Here is a 16,301-nt window from a genome sequence, read left to right on the forward strand (position 1 = left end):
TTGTGTCCTCGTAATAAAAAGTTCCATGTGCTGGGACTGGGCTTGAAGCGTTGTTAATGGGTCCTGGTTCTTTCCTTAGACTAACCTGTGTAGATTCTTATGTTCTCCGGTGCATGAGAAGCCCTTGTTCTTCCAGTAGACATTGTGCAGTTTGGTTGCAGATTGAGATGGGTGTAGAGAATGGCACTTCTGTGGCCCCAGGGAGTACTGCTGTATGCTCTGCAATGCTGGCCAGAGAAGGGCAAATCAGAGGTCTCTGTTGCAACCGGTTTGATTATTCTACAGGTGAAGGTTGACCTTGGACGAAGAAATGTCATCCCTGGTACCATCCACCTGCAACAGATTCCTAGGGAAAATACTCAACGTGTCTGAGGAAATCCGCTTCCCAAGAGAGCATTTGAAGGATTTAGTTGACAGTGCAACTCTTCCAGAAAACGTCATCCAGTGTGACTTTACAAATGATTATCACTTTTGAAATAATGTTTGGGATTCCATTCATAATGTTCTGATGTCTTTGCATGTGGTCACTGCATGAGGACTCAAACAATGGATGCAAGTCTCACGGTCCTTCAGCGACCGGGTCGCGATCATGCCACAGATGGAAGACTCACATGGTCGCAAATGAGACACAACATCTTATTAGGTCTCTAGGATCAAGTGCAAGTTATTAATTTCATGATGACAACAGATGCCCCAATGGAAGGCTTTGGAGCCCAACATCAAGATTTGTTTCGAAGGGCCTTGGCGCTGTACGTTATTCATCGGCGCCTCTGTCTTGATCCTGTAGGTCCAGGACTCTTTTCTGTGTTTTTGGTCCATAAGCGGTGGGGAGGATGCTATGGTAGAGGGGAGAGGTGGTACACAGGATCTTGTGTTGGAATCTCCACTCTTCTGCTTCTCTGTAATTGGGCCATTAGGCACAAAATAGCACCGAGAGCAGATCACTTGGCAGGTTCTATGAATAATTGGGCTGACTTGCTAAGGAAGTGGGCAGGAGTTACGCATGAGTTGGATCAGGCTCCATAGGACACGTGTTCCGCCATTGAGGCAGACCTCTTCTTGCCTCGAACATCGGGCACTGGCAACCAGAATTCAAGGGAGATGACTTTTGAAGGCATTATTTGCGTCCTCCATTTCTCATTATCTGATTGACCATCAATTGGATCATTCACGAGTCATGCTGCATCATCCTTCTAGTTTCTCTCCCAGGTTGAGCAAGGAATTCCTAGAGGTCCTTTTTAGGGCTTTTCTGCCAGTGTGTCCGCATCTGGCTCTGGTCAAGAGAGAGCTAAATATGGTCTTATGCCAGTTCAATACCTTGCTTGGTAGCATTGTTACCGGCCCTGACATCAGTCGCTGCTCTCAATTGAGTGATGGTGCCAAGAGTAGTGAGTGATAGAATGACTGAGCTTTAGATTTAATTTATTGCAGTGTTAGGTAGGAGCAGTGTGTGCATCTCACTCTTTACAAGTTTTATCATCGTTATCGTATCCTGTGAATTTTCTTAAATCCTACACTAATGTAGTGGTCTGCAGGAATCTCGAGTCCGAGGACTCCACCTATCTAGGTGCTCGACTTCACCTCTCCGACTACTGTCCCCTTCTCAAGTCCTACCTCATTCTTTCCTGTCCTTCTGAGGTTATCATCTTGGTTAGCTGTACTGGTGTCTGTTGGATCCCCACACTCAAAGATTTGTTTTTTGCACCACAGTCTTCTGAAGAAATGTCTAAAAAGGGGTGAGTTTTACAAACGGGGAGATTCTGTTATTTCTGGATCTCTGGGTTAAAAAATTATTTGAAAGCAAAAGAAGTCTCCTAGGAACTCCAGACCTCTTTTAGTGGAGCCGCAGCTATTATTCAACGATTAGTGTAGCACACAAGTCAACGCTCCGCTCTTTTTCTCCATTGAGTGGGCGAATCATTCCCTTACCAAGTAGAAAGCATTGAAAACTTTGCGAGGCAGTCCTCCAATTCTCAGAGGCCCAGATATTTGACTTGTTAACCAATTATAGCAGCTAATGTAATTGTGTCAAAGGAGGTTTTAATTTGAGACTTTATTTCAGGCTCGGTCGATCTTTAATATTCCTACTCGCTGATGTCATGCTGAACATTCGTGATATTAAGACCATCCAGGGTGGTCGGAATGGCCGCGCAGCCGCAGCAACCCCAATGTTATGGTTCTCTTAGGCCAGGCTGGTGGATTCGCCCATATCACAGGAAACTTTCTTTCACCCTGAACCACAAGTGACGTAATTTTGGTGTTATTTTTGATTCCATCTTTTCTCGTCATTTTGCGCTGTGAGTGGATTCGCCCCAAGCGCCTTCGATAGGAACATAGGAAGCCAGAAGCGCATCATTGGATACAGCTTTTGTGTCATGGTATTTGTGTACTGCATTTTACTGTATGTTACCTAGGTGATCAGATGACTCCATGCATCCTTTTATTGTTCACAGCGCATCTTTTTTAGAAGCGGTCTCCTGGAGCAGTCATCTCAGAAGTTATCATATGGCCCGGATCTGCTTGGTTTAAAGTATTTACTTTTTTTTAACGTAGCAGTGTAAGTGAAAAATCGCGTGATTTGCTTTAGCATTACTTCATTGAAATTGGGTAAAAATTACACCAAATGCAAAACCGGCCTCTACCGCTATATTTTAGTGCAAAATAATTTTTTAAAAGCGCAAAATACGCAAAAGCTGTGAACAAAAGCCACTCCTGTTCTGGTCCTTCGTGTTGTCCCCGTACCCCATGCTAAACTTTTGCCACGAACGCAGATATTTACATCGCGTGGCGCAATGACCTCATTTTGGAAATGTAGTGTCATGTGAATTATGCAAGATTACTTCTGGTTATGGTAATGTTAACTTTGCCCAGGCCTAAAAAAAAGTATTTTCCAGGGAAAGGGGAAACCTCGCAGCTGTAGAGTTTGGCACCAATCTATTGGTATGGCCATGTTTAGCTGCCTCTTCAGTAATAAACAGGCAGGAATTCTTTGAAGTCCATACATTATTTTTAGTAGCAGGAGCGTAGGCCCTGCAGCATTGCTCCCTGTTTACACCTTGCGATGCTGTCCTGGAGCTCAGTTTCAATTATTCTCTGTTCAGACCCTGGAGGGTCTCAAACGTCATACCCTTCTTAATGGTGAATTCGCTGATGGAAACAACTTCTCCTTTGTGAAGTCTATGATAAAAAAGTCTGTTTAGGGGTGGGCGAAATGGTTATCTCTAGCTTTGGAATTGTGGTAACTCGCTGTTACTCTTTAACGAGTAGTTCTGGCCAAATCCCATCAATTGCTGCGTGGCAGATTTTTTCCCCCGCGAGGCTCCAGAAAATGCAAGCTGATGAGCGACGGTCAGAGGGCTGCCGTTCGAGTAGATTTGCTGCCTTTCGAGTAGACTGCCATTTGCGCTGATTTTCAGCGCAGCTTGTGCTACCAGTGCGAAATTACAGCGCGAGCTGCAAATTTTCCCATCCGTTGGCGAAACTCTGCTGAATCTTGCTGAGTTTTTATGCAACTCATAGGAATTCCTCTGAGTGAAACACTGCGAGCTGCGAAACTCTGCGAGTTCAGCCCCCTCCTTGTGAGATGGCATCTGCTGTGAAATAAAACATGTTCATGAGTTTTCTGAATCCATGCTCAGTTATTTTTTTTGTCTTGTTTTTCCTTTGCATTGTAGTGTTGAATTTATTCCAATATTGGGATAAACATATCCACTAATACCAGAATACATAAAAAATGGCACTGGTTAAGTTATTCACACATGAACCAGGAAACTTGAGGGCTCTGCATGCACCCAATTATTCTCTCTACCTTGTTTCAGTTATAGTAAATGCAGGGTGTCTGGTGGGATTAGGAAGGTAGTGGCTATCTTCTGTTAATTAATATTCAATAAAAAAATTCATTGAAATCTAAACTTTACCCAAATCTTTTTGTTTCCTCCTTTACTCCAAAGCGCGCCTCCAAACCCGCCCCCGTCGATTTATTATGGCAAATGTTCACCTACATCCAATTCTCATCTTGTTTTAGTGCATTCATTCAGCAATCCGTATGGGACAAATGACCATTTAACATATGCAAAATATATGGCGCTTGATTAAATTCCATAATATTGTTGTTCTTTAGGGACCCTTTTGTGGACATATACAAATTACAAAAAAAACAGTTGATGGACAGAATGTAGAACAATGTCATACATTCACCCCAGTACAAGGATCTGGGCCTAAATCCATGTTTTTTTGCACTCCACACCACCCTGGGTTAGACACTGGCTATATGTATATCAGCTCTGACCCTGTGCCTCATGGGAACAGTCCAGTCCGAACTACCAAGCCATGTCTTTCCCAGACCGGAATCAAGCATCCAAGGACCGGTTTCTGGCTATCAGCCTTCATCAGCCTGGATAGCTTGACTCCAGTGGTGTGGAGAGCCTGGGACTCACGTCTGAGCATACCCAGCCCACTCGGGGTGAAAATTGCAAAAAACACAGTTGATGGACAGAAATTATGCAGCAGATGGTGGATTACCTGGTAAATTTAGGAAATGCACAATCGCACAGAGCTGCAGAAACTGATGATTACAGCGGCCCTGCTGCTGTGTTCTGCCATGATATGTTATGTGCATTGTACTCCATCTTTCGAGTTGTTCCCACTTAGGTTCGAGTCCTCTGTTACGTGTGAGTCACACATCTTAATGTTTCTCCTGGCCCACGGTCCTCTTTTCAAATTTTGTAATAATTTAATTTCCTATCTGCTTTTTAGGCTCTGTAGCCAAGTCATAACTGCTTTTCCCTGCTCGGTGTAATCTGCCCACCTTGCATCGGAAATTGGAATTTAATAATTTTGTTGTTCTGCAGTGAATATAAAGGGTTCTAGTTCTGTGAATCCGGTCGCCCGCCCCTTAATGGCTAGCTATATAAGTTGTCTCAAAGCAGGTGGCTAAATGGATGTTTATGTTGACTACGCCCATCGCGCGCCTCCCTTAAAACATTCAATGCGGTCTATATACAGCTGCACAAAGCAATGCTGTTGCAGTGCATCATGGGAACCTGAAGTAGGTGCTTGGAAGGGGGCTATGGAATCTTTCAAGCGCCGTGACCCGTGTCTGAATGGGGGGTGGGGGGAGTAAAATAACACATATATTGAAACTTTGTATTTGTCTGGCTGAACATCCACCCATATATGAAGCTATGGTTTCATCTTTCATGAGCCTGAACTGTACGAGAAGTTTTGTTCCTATTTTTATGTTCTCAATACAGTCCAGGTATGCCAAAGGATTTTATTTTTTCTGCCTCCTAATTCTGCGATAGCAATAGGGTGTTTTATTTTGTGTTCTGCTTTGGTGAGGGCGACTGCGTTGATATTAATAAGGCATGTCTCTGTTTGCCTGCTGACTGAAGCCCACATTGGAACTTCTGATGCGGACAGGGTCTCTTTGGTTTGAAAAATTCCCTTTTGATTATCTATCTATCTATCTATCTATCTATCTATCTCACCTTGTGTAGAAACAATAGTGATGGCTGGTTTATACTGTTCTAAAACGAGGCAGCATCTGTGAGGCCTGCACAAATAACATGACTACATTTGTCCTTCACTGGGAACCAAACACCCAATTGTAGCGCCTGACTCTCAGAGGGTAGCGTTGCAGAGCAGTCTGAGGCTTACTCAAGTGAGTTGGTGTGGGCTAGTAATCGCCATTTGCAGGTGCGCAAAAATAACAATCAATAATTGATTGTCCAGTCTGTACTTTGCTTTATAAAAGTAAGAGTACATTTATTAAACACACACACTACTCAATACTATGCACCAATTTACAAATATACATAAGCTTTTGGAATTAGTTTGTGACAATGCATTGCAATTACAACCCCTAAAGGCATCACAGATGAAATCACAGGATTACATATACAGCCAGACACCCTAGCAAGAATGTCTGGCCACATAACTCCACTTGGCTTATAACATCACCTTACACCTGTACTTCACATTACACATGTGACCTTCAGTCCCTCTAAAAGAAATAACCATTAGTAAATACATTTTGGTGCAATTACACCTCTTCACCTCCAGGGGATGCCCTCCTCTAGGCATTCCACCACTCAGACCTTCATCCCTTGGTGCACTTTTCACGACATCCCTAGCTGTAGAACAAAAGTTCCAGCTCAAGAGATGTTTATATGCTGGCTGAGCCCTTGAGAGGGTGATTCTTTTAAGTCCCTCAGAGACTAAGAGTGGGACTTTTCATCTTTGCGCTGGTGGAGACTGCGTTGCTCCTGAAGTCCCCGGCACCTTTGCATTCATGTGGTGGTGACCCCGTCCTCCTGGGGCCACCACAAGCAGGGAACAAGCTTTTTTCCACTTGCAGGCCGGTTCAGGCCTGCAAGGCATTATGGGTGATTCCGCATTGGCAGTGAATATTATAGCAGCGGCTCTCCCGCTGCGACGGGGAGAGCCGCGATCTGTGCCTCCGGCCACTTAGGCTGCCCGTTGGAGAGTCCGGTCCCACCCGGATCCCCAGGTGAGTACTACGGCTCGGGGAACCCACCCCTGGCCGCTCATGGGCATTTTCGGGGGCCCGGTCCCCTTGCTGCTTCCTCCGCTTTCCTGGGGCCCCGGTCCCACCCGGGACCCCGCTTGCCTTTTCGATAGAGGGTATCCCACCCCTGGTGCTCACCCCTGGTGCTCCCTGCAGGCTCGCCGCATGGCCAGCACTCCCGTGTGCTACCGCGGGAGCCAGCTGGGAACTTCTGGTCTGCCCGCTCCAGTGCGGGCAGACGCAGCCTCGTCCGCCAGTCCAGCAGGACCTTGGGGGAGTGCGGCAGCACGCCCCCGGCCTCCTCCCATTCTTTGGGGCCTGGGGATGGGGTCCTGGGCCCTCGGACACCTTCGGGGGGTGCGACGCCTTCCCCCCCTTCACCACATCACTTCGGGGCCCGGGCCCCCTCCTCCTCCTCGCTGGAAGCGAGCCAGCGCTCCCCGTCCTTGGCGGTTCTGGCAGGCGCCAGGGTGGGCTCCTGGCGCCGCTGGGGGCATCTTCTCGGGGAGCGCGATGGCGCTCCCCAACTTGGCTTCATGGCCCGGGGATGGGGTCCCGGGCCCCTCCAGACTTCTTCGCGGGGGGCGCGATGGCACTCCCCTGCCTCCATCTTCGCTGGGGGCCAGGGTGGGCTCCTGGTCTCCCTGCAGGGCACCTTCACAGGTAGCACGACCTCGCTCCCAGCTTCCCTTCTCCTTGGGGGCAGCGCCCGGGACCTCGCTAACTCTGGGGGCATTTCTGAGACTGGCGGCGGAGCCCCACGTGCTTCGCCATCGGTCTTCTTAAGGATCAAAGGTCACCTACCTTCCGGGGGCCATATCACAGCCCCTGGGGGTCCGATCTGCCCCTTCTTGCTCCTGGTGGCGTCCCCAGCCACTGGGAGCACTGTCGTTCGCCCTCCAGGTCTCCAATAGGGTGCAGTCAGCAGGGAGCGGTCTTCACTGGCTCCCTGTGCCAGCCTTTTGCCCAGCTTCCCTCCTGGGCCTCTCTTCTCCCTGGGCAGAGGCACCTGCTTCTGCGCACCGGTCCTGGGCTCTTCTTCTGGTGCTGGTAGGGCCCTGGGGGCAGTCAGGGGGTTCCTCCTTCCAACTGCCAATTGCCAGGCTCCAGCGCCTTCCGCCTCAGCAGACCACACCCCAGAGAGAGCTTCTCTTCCTGTGCAAGTTCTTTTAAGAATTTGGGGAGGAGGCTGGCAGGAAGTCTCTGTTTGCCCTATCACACGGTGACACTCACTTCCCTGCCTCTACTCCCTCCTTCTTGTCCAGCCTTTGGGTTTGTTCAAAATGGCGTTGTCCATTGTCTCTGGCCACATGGTCCCCTTCCCCCAGTGCTGCCTTCACCTTGGTACAGCTTGGTGCCTGGCACCCAGCGACAGCTGCTGATGGATTAGCCTGTAGCTCCACCTATCTTCTCTCCTTGGAGGGAAGATTTGCGCTCTGTGAAGAAAGGTCATTAATCTAACCTGCCAGGGCCAGACCCCAGCCAGTGACTCAGAGAAATTTGACATTTCTGGATGACCCAAAAGCAGTACAAATATGACTTTGAACTCTGCAGAATACTTATTTTCCCATCCACTACAGTGGACTTGTGCGTGTCTGGACTCTTTAGGCCTTATGGAAGCTACTTTAGCCCATGGGCTCCACATCCCCATAAGGGAATAATAAAGTGAAAAACATAGTAAAACACACTGACTTTCCCTGTGGTGTTTCTTTCCAGTGTATAAAGCCTATTCCATGTCACCACCCAATTCTGCATACGTCCTGCCATATCATTCACCTTGTAGCTGCTCCTAGACTGCACACACTAGGAATCTCCCCTGCGCAGCCCCTACACTTGTGCCCATGCATGTACACATGTGTCTGCATGTAACCAGCCCGGTGTCCCTTACTCCAGCTGCTGCGCAGTGGCCTGGACAAGCCAGGGGGACACCAGTAAAATACTGATGCAGTGTCTTACATGCTGAGTTCACTGTGGGTTAGTCCCAGTTTATGAGTCTCACAATAAAAGCTCAACAATTAGGTGCTCAAAAAGCGAAAAATCCGGGTGGCCCATAGTGTCAGAACCACCTTCTAACATATACAAAGAGTGGGCGAGTGGACCAGAGCAGGTTCAGAAGCCTGGCCCCTTCACAGAATGGGTTCTCAGGCCTGTTCCCTCCATAGTGAGAAAGTAGTTGTTACCTTCAGTGTGGGCCAGAGGGCCAGTTCCCCCTCACAGAGTGGGCCAGCGGGCCTGTTCCCTCAACAGTGAGAAAGCAGTTGTTAGCTTCCGAGTGGGCCTGTTCCCGTCACAGAGTGGGGCCAGCTGGCCTGTTCCCCTCGCAGAGTGGGGCCTGCTGGCCTGTCCCCCTCTCGCAGAGTGGGGCCTGCTGGCCTGTCCCCCTCTCGCAGAGTGGGGCCTGCTGGCCTGTCCCCCTCTCGCAGAGTGGGGCCAGCGGGTCTGTTTCCCCTTTTAAATGAGCAGACACACAGCACTGAATAAAAGTTTAATAGCCAGTGTGATCTAGCTCGGTTTTAATTGGGGCAGGCGATGGTCCAGGCCCCGTAGTCCTCATTGTGGGGTTGCGCCTGCGGTACATTGGAAATTTCTCACTGATGTACATAGTGTTTGACATCCTAGCACCAGTATTCACTTTCTTTTTTTTTTTTTTACATCACACACTTTTTAGTTTGGGAGTGGTGGTTGCTGATGATGAGAACCTGAGGTAGCAGGCGAGTACCTTCCTGCTCACTCCCATGGTGTTACTCCCGTGAGGCACCACCATCCCTTTCACACATTTTTCTCTTTCTTAATCTCTTCTCACTCATTTGAAGTACATTCTTCGTATGAGGGGAGGGAATTGATTGGTGGCGACATCAGTTGGAATCAACGCAACAGTTAACATTTTTTACTTTCTACGCTTTAAAGTGGTGACCCAGATCCATAAAGTACAGACGTTATAAGATTAACCGCTGTCCCAATGGACATCATAATAGATTGGTAAGGATCAGAGGATGAGAGTCACAGTGTGAACAGGTCCTATGTTGTGAATGAGTATATGAGTGGGGATGACCTGTTTTCTACCCCTGTAGCTCCTTTGTGTTTAAGGTCCCTCACAGAGTGGGCCTGCAGGCCTTCCTCTATATGCGCTGCAGGACTGCCAACATCACCATGGCTGGAGGAGGCACTCGTAGAAGATGTGGGGGTGCCAACTGCACAATATGGGCCTCATTGGCACCCCTTCTCCTTAAGAGATTCAGAGCTCCTCTGCACCATAAAAACCGTGAGAAGTCCACAACAGAGGCTACAAAGGGTCTCTGTTGGACCCAGAAATTAACTCTTCACTTTATCAGACTCTTAAATGTGTTGTAGCACTGCCTGACTTCAGCCTCAATGGTTTGCCCCCCAGTTTTATGGACCCTGAATGTTTTCTACAGCTCCTACTGGGTTCCTGGCTTCAGTCACAGTTGAGAAAAGAAGGAAAGGAGCAACAGCCTCCACCAAGCTACTCGCAGGCAGGGGTGTAGGTAATGTAGCCGTAAGCACCTAGAGTGTAAGAGGGCTGTGTCTCGCGAGAGTGGGAGGCTGGTTGGGTATAGTGTCTACCACCGGGTCCATCTTGCTCTCCTAATGTGCCGCTCTTCTTCTGATCCTCAGCTCTTGCGGCTGTCTCTGAAATGCCGGCCCTGGTATATGGATCCCCTCCTTCTGGACAGGCGCGTGGCTGTGTGGTGCACAGGGGATGGTGGTTGGGCGAATGCTGATCTCTGCTGGATTCTCATGGACCTCCATCAGACCCAAATGATGCCTGGGAAGAGGTGAGTCGTCTGGGAAAGAGAATCCGCTCGCGTCTGACATTGGGAAGTTTTGATGTCTTGCCAATTAAAGTGATGACTCTCGGGTAGATGTGTAGTTAGTTTATTGTGGTCTCAAAAAGTGTCTGTTTCGACCAATTATCCTTTTCGTGCATGTTATTGTCAAAACATCCAAAAGAGCTGGTCATTGATTCAGAGGCCGAAAACTGCAGTTCTTTTGCAGAATTTGCTTTCTATGTCCACCCAGGTGTTTAGTGGAATAAACAATGTAGTCTTTCTACTCTTCTTCTCTTGTCCCTCTCTCTGTCTGTCTCTTGTCTCTCTCTCTCTCTCTCTCTCTCTCTCTCTCTCTCTCTCTCTCTCTCTCTCTCTCTCTCTCTCTCTCTCTCTCTCTCTCTACCTCTTCAATAGTGAGGACTGTTTAACACCTTCCTGTTCATTGTGTTTTCAATGTCCCCGTCTGCTTGGTTGATTTAGGTTGTGACTTGTTCTCTGTCCCTCATGTTGACGCTGTGACAGACTCCCTCCCTCCTCTGAGGCTTTAGGTCGTGGCATATTCCCTCTATCACGTTCACAAAGTCGCAAGCTCCCTCTTCCCTATGTTTCCAACTCTCGCTTTTGTCAGTCAAGACGTTAATAGTCTTCCTTGTGCCTATGTTTCTCAGGCTAACAAATCCACCTGGGTTTGTAGACACTGGCCAGCTCCCTCTTCTCTAGGGCCACACCAGGCTTTGTTAAAAAAAAGTTTGAAAAAAGAAAGGGACTTTGCATTTATGAAACTTTAGTTAAGCTAGAGGTTGACAAGGGCAGCCATTTTAGAGTAGTAATCTTATGAAGAAAATTATGTGATACAACATCTTTAAAACAAGACGGGAAAATTGAACTGTGTGTGTGTATGTATGTGTATATATATATATATATATATATATATATATATATATATATATATATATATATATATATATATATATATATATATATATATGTAGATATAGATATAATTATAGATATATATCCGCTAAATGTGCGGCTCATAGCTCATAATCAAATGAATCAATTCAACAATGGGCAATAGAGAATAATAATAAGTACATGTAAACATGTTCTAGGGATAAGATTCCCTCGCCGTTAATCCTGATGGAGGACTGTAGAAGGGTCAGAAAATTTAAAAGGTGTTTGAAATATTATATGACACCTCGAGTTGTTGGGGGTCAAAGCGCGGTTATGTCACTTGCAAACATTCTATGAGTCTCCTAGAAAATAATACTGACAGTGAATTGCATGAACCTTCTACAACTGCTTTCGTTTTTATGATCCAAAGTTCCTCCTTTCTTCTTGATTTCAGCTGTTACCTATTCTATCATCCTCCTCTAACCTCTACCTGTACGATTTCTAAACCATTAAAATAAAGTTCTGATGAGCGTTCTTTATCTTGCCTTCAAGAATATGCATTGCTAAACGATATTTCAGATCTCCCTCTGTGACCGCTCTCAAGTGTCCAGAAGTTCTGTCCCGCAAAGGTCTGATAGTGCTACCAACACCTATATTGTGACATTTCCAAATTAAAACTGATATCACAAAATTAGTACTGCAATAATGTTGCTTTTAATCTCATTTGTTTGGCTACTATTACAGCAAAAGGATGTCACTTTATCCTATGTAAGCCTACAAACAGCACAGTGACCACATCTATAAAAGCTTTTTGTTATAGAAGACCACCAAGGCACAACATTTGTTGGTCCAGGACAACTAGGATTGATAATATTTCTTAATGTACGTCCTTTATGGTTGGCAATGCTAGTGTGAGAAGTTATATGATTTCTAGCAATAGAACCTTCCATTAAAGATACCAGTGTTGGTTGAGAATCTTACTAGGTTTACTGGTTTCTAAGCCATAATATGTAATTAGTCTTATTGTATCTTTTGTATCCGACTAGCTCTTTCTAGCATCTCTTAATGTGTCACTCCTGTTCAGTTTGTTAGCTTTTCCTCCAGCAGTCAGATCACAGTTTGTCTATCGTAGCCTCTTTCCAAAAATCTCTGTTCAATATCATTAATATTGTGTAAATATTCTGTCTATACTACAGTTCCTTCTGGCACCCAACATTTCTCTAAATCGAATAGCTTTTAAGGTGTGTACTAGATGCATGAAACAATGAGTTGCATGAAGTGGTTTTTCTATACATCCGGCTCTGAAGTGTCATATTGCTAACATACCATTCTACATCAAAAAGCAGATACTCATATCTGTAGTTTAAAGTAAAACTCGTATTGAAGGAATTTGAAATCAAATATGCGACAAATTAAAATAAGTAATTAAGAGGTCCAATCGAATTAATCAAAATGTTGTGTAAAAATCTTGTATATATTCATTCAATTTTGCACCACCCGGGCTCCAGACATGCCTCTCCTCAAACCAACCCTAAATAGGTTTGTGTACCAGGTGGCAAATCTGGAGCCTGGGGGCAGCAGTACCATTCATTGTCCATTGTATATAAAAACAGTATTTTCAAGTATCAACCGAATCATATGTAAAATGATACTTGTTTTTTTATAAAAGTTTAGTGGGTCTTCTATTTAAATATTCCACTGATTGTATTCCAAAGTCATGTATAATATTGGTATACAATTATACAACATCTAAGGTGGCCCATATTATTGCTTCTTCCCAAGTGATGTCACATAAAAGACTAAAAACATGTTTAGTGTCCCTAATGACGGTATGGTAGATTTGATGCATATGGCCATAAACAAAACATCTCCCTCCGTGTTTGGATACCTTGATTTGATTTTTAGTATGAATTTACTACTTTTGTTAATTTTGATATGTACAACTTACAGTTCCTCTCTCAATATGTTAATTTCTGTACACTACTTTTGATGGCCTCTGGAAATTTGGTGGAGGTTATTATTACACATTTTGTCATATTGGTTGGATCGTAATGCGTCAAAACACATGTTGGCTACTTTGTGGCGACGATTAATAATTAGGATGTGATGATTGTGGTTCATGAGTAAAACCACAAGAAGACCTTTCACAAAAAAGTGGGACTTTTATTGAGGCAAATTATTGGGATTAATCTTTCTTTGTGCCCATTCCACTTGCTCTTCTTTTAGTTACTTGTGGCCAAAAGCAACTCAGAATGAGGGGGGTTGGGCTGGGAGCACAGGGGGGTGGGTGAGAGGGGGAGCTGGGTGGCTGGGGGGGGGCAGGCATTTTTGGGGGGGGGGAGGGGGGCTTTGTGTGACAGATCAAATTGATCCCTGTACATAAACATGTTAAAGCTTGAGGTCTTCTTCGCAGTATTGAAATCCTTGCAACCACTGTTCTAAGCCAGAGCGGTCATGGTGCATGCTGAGAACTCGTACCTCTGTCACAAGACAAAGTGGATTCCTCACTCTTTGTCAGCTACCAGTAAAGCTTTGGTGTAGCGTGTTTCTGCTGGTCTCCTGTATTGCTGGGGATAGGTATCCACAACATCAAAAGAGTCCACTGATCAGTGCTGTCCATTCTCCAAGTAGGAGATCCACCAGGTAGTGATTGACGCCATCTTTCAGGCTTTAGACTCCTTTACCGCTAACCAGAATTCCAGGTGCCGTTAGTTTGCTTCCCAAATCGATAGAGGGCCTGAGATCTAGAAGCGTGACCTGATGTTGGATTGGAGGGAGTGAGCACGTTTCCGATCACCTGTTTTCCACTTCCCTATATGTAGACGGTACTGTAGAAGATCTGAAACCGCTCATGATGTCATCCTAGTGGCTCCACTTGGCCTCACCAAGCTTAGCTCTCGATTTGCTCCATTTGCGTTAAAGGGACCTATTCCACCTTCCTGAAAGTGATTTCCTGTCCATGGTGGTACCGGAGACGGTTGCATCCCTCTCTACCATCACTCACTTTGAGACGCTAGTAGTTCAAGGAAATAGTCTTGGCTTATCCATTAAGAAGAGCAAACGCTTAGTCCAAGATCAAAAGGCACTGGTGTCTGCCATTAGGCTCTATCAAAAGAGATCAGTTGGCTTCATTTTTCTGAAAAAAGCAGGCATGGTGAATTCCCTGTTATCTTGTTAAGTCAGGTGTGGAGATTGGCGCCTGCAAAACCTTCCTCGCAGCTGTAGGGCCCTATCAAAATAGAGAGGGGTAGTCCTGAGCTGCCAGCGACGCCATCAAGGCTCCTCAAGGCCCTATCTGCCTGGATCCTGTGAGCAGGCTACAGCCTAATGGAGTCTTCAGTGTGGTTCTAGGTAAACTGGTGCATAACCCTTTTGAGCTGTTGCCTCATCTGCCATTGAGCACCTTTCATGAACAAGTGCTTTCTTAGTGGCCACAACGTAGGCCAAGCATAAAAGTTACAAGGAGTTTGTGCCTCAGGAAAATCCATTGTATGGTCCTGTGGGCTCAAGCTAACTTTTTTCCAAAGTTTACTTGAGTTCCATTTTAAAGAGGAAAAGATCCTTGTGACTGTTTTTCTGCATCTTTAGGTCTCCTGTAAGCTGCTTCTCGTTATTTGGCTCTGATCGTGACGTTTCAGCTTCCATCACAGCTTACACACAGACCTGCCAGTCCACTGTGTGTCCCTCTCCCACAATACCGACTGCTTTCAGACGGTCACCCATTGAGGAGCTGATCTCACGGGGAGGGGTGGGGGGAAATGGGGGGGCGGGCTCATCTGTGGGTGCTCCTCACAGCTGATATCCACTCCCCCGAACACCGGCAGGAGCTTCTGAGGCTTTTGTTCCCTACTAAACCCCCTTTCCCTACAGGAGGGTAGCATCTCTCTCTCTCTCTCTCTCTCTCTCTGACAATTCTCAGCAGGGAGCCACACCCATTTCCATGGCCCCGCCCCCTCAGAAGCCCCTCGTTGGATAGTCCGATACTAAAGGCCACAAGGCTCTGCCCCCTCCTAGGCCCCTCTACCACTTCTCACTGGTGAGAATTATTTTCATAGCTGGCAAGCCCAGGCACCGATTGCCCGGTTTTCATGTTTTTTCTTCAAGACCGTGACTGACACTGACACACGAGCACAGGGGAGGAAGCCAGCTGGAGGTGACTCACTGATGCCTTCAGAGAGAAAACCCTGAATTAACTGCATTTGAAGCAGTTTCTAGCCCTTGCTATTTGACAGACAAAAACACTATACATTAGGAGCAAAGAAGACCAAGATATGCGAGAGCCTCGCATATTGCTTCAACCTTTACAAATAATACCAGGTCTTGAAAAGTTTCAACCTTCCCTGAATGCATTTCGATTTTTGTATATTTATTAGTGAAGCAAAACATGTAATACTTTGTGTATTTCTTTTTGATGTATATTTGTTTGTTTCTTTTATGTATTTTTTTATGGTATACACCATAAAAATTGCTTTGGCCGGGGTCCTCAATTTCAAGCACTGATTCAGTGGGGGTTCACAGAAGTCAAAAGGCTGAAACCCGCTGCTCCAGGCCATCACAGGCTCGCAGTCTTGTCTCGAGTCCTGTTCCTGACACACGCACCAGCTCCCACGCCCTGTGTACACTCTCTAACCCCTTCTCTATCGCCCCGTTTCTGTTTTTGTTGAATCCGCTTTATATGCCTTTATTTATTTTTGTAACTGACCGGTTTTTCACTTTTCTGTGTTTCTTTTTTACCTACTCCCTGAACTCTCCTGTTTAACCCATGACAGGCCTTGTTGCTTCGTTTACACCTTGTTTTGCTCTCTTGCCCCGCCTGCTCCCTTGCCCTGTCTTTCAGACTTAGACATCTTCTTTTCTCACCTGTTACTACCAGTCACTTGTTCCCTGTCCTGTTTCTAGGCCACGCATCAGTTTCCTTAACTCTCCTTGTTCTCTGCCTCCTAAAGAGATCTTTTGCCCCTGGTTCTTGCTTGATTTTGTCCTCGAGTTGGGAGCTCCTCGCCAGTTTGTCTTTATTTATACTTGCATAATTTACATGTGTTAATATTCCCTGTAGCGGCCAGAGCCTGTTGGCTACTACTTGAATA

At 46.1% G+C, this 16,301-nt stretch overlaps 1 protein-coding gene across 4 annotated transcripts in view; it reads left to right on the forward strand.

The window, feature by feature from the left end:
• The window catches only part of ATOSB (atos homolog B), a 373,752-nt gene that overhangs the window by 197,499 nt on the left and 159,952 nt on the right, over positions 1-16,301 (forward strand). For 3 of the 4 annotated variants that reach the window (XM_086960246.1, XM_086960245.1, XM_086960249.1), the window contains exon 3: positions 10,166-10,326. The exons of the other annotated variant lie outside the window; for it this stretch is intronic. The gene's annotated coding sequence lies outside the window, so the exon portion shown is untranslated. The remainder of the gene's footprint in view (positions 1-10,165; positions 10,327-16,301) is intronic. 4 annotated transcript variants of the gene reach the window in all.

This window comes from Lissotriton vulgaris, chromosome 3_1 (genome assembly GCF_964263255.1).
Source record: "Lissotriton vulgaris chromosome 3_1, aLisVul1.2, whole genome shotgun sequence".
NCBI lineage: Eukaryota > Metazoa > Chordata > Amphibia > Caudata > Salamandridae > Lissotriton > Lissotriton vulgaris.